Consider the following 1,064-nt stretch of genomic DNA (forward strand, 5'->3'; position numbering starts at 1 on the left):
GTTCAAACTTTGGCCCTAGCGACTTGTTAAACACTCTGGACACACATGTGTGCATTCCCCAAATCCTAACAACGTTGAAAAATGGAGGAAAAGGGATTGTAGCATGACTGCACCCCATCGGGTGGTATTTTCACCAGCTCTTTCTCTCTCCCGCTCTCTCTCTGGCAAACTCATGTGCCCTCTGGCAATCACGAAAACAAAACAAACAAAATGAATTGAACAGGCAACAAGAGACGTGGTTAATACAGCCCAGCTGAGGGACGACATTCTTTCTGGGAGAGGGCTTGTCAGGCCTGGGCCTCCAGACGTCCTGTCATACCAGGCCTGAGGTTAACTCTCCTTTAACAAAGTGCTCCTGCAGGCCTTCATGCCAGCGGCATGCCCTGGTGGTAGGTCACAATCCTTGGAGTGAATCTGGGAGGAAACAGAGGCTCAGAGAAGTGAAGGGACTTGCCTTGGGTCACATAGGAAATGGCAAGGCTGGGTTCCAACACAGGCGTAGGAATCCCTAGAAGTGATCAACAGGATGGTTTATATCCAGGGTCCCTTGATGAACTCTCAGACTACCAGCGGGGAGGGCCCTGGACATGTACCCAGTAAAGCCTGTTGTTTTTCAGGTGAGGAAAATGAGAATGACTCACAGGATCAGAGTGAAAGTCCAGATTCTCTGTTAACTCCTACAGTCTCGCCGCACCTCCCTAAGTTACTCAACATATTATTATCATTCTATGAACAGTGGTCGTCATTGTCATCATCATCATGTCCTGATTTTCATGCAAATGGAAAAATCCCAACTCCTTTGTCCCTAATGCAGTAAGCAAGCACTGGCAACCCCCAACCCCAGATGGATACGAGATTTTTTCAAAATCAGGTCAGGCAACCAAGATCCTCCAGGGTTAGAATGGACTTAAACCATGATTAAAGTTTGCATGTGAATGAGCTGAACTTCATGTCTCCAGAGGAGGAGGAAAGTGGGCTGGAAGGCTGTGCATGCCTCGCCCTTCTGCACTAAGGCTGTGGGGCCCGGGACCAGAGCCAGTGGAAGAGGGAAGGGGTTGGGGGTG

The sequence above is a fragment of the Tupaia chinensis genome, unplaced genomic scaffold, assembly GCF_000334495.1.
Source record: "Tupaia chinensis unplaced genomic scaffold, TupChi_1.0 Scaffold138390_1, whole genome shotgun sequence".
NCBI lineage: Eukaryota > Metazoa > Chordata > Mammalia > Scandentia > Tupaiidae > Tupaia > Tupaia belangeri.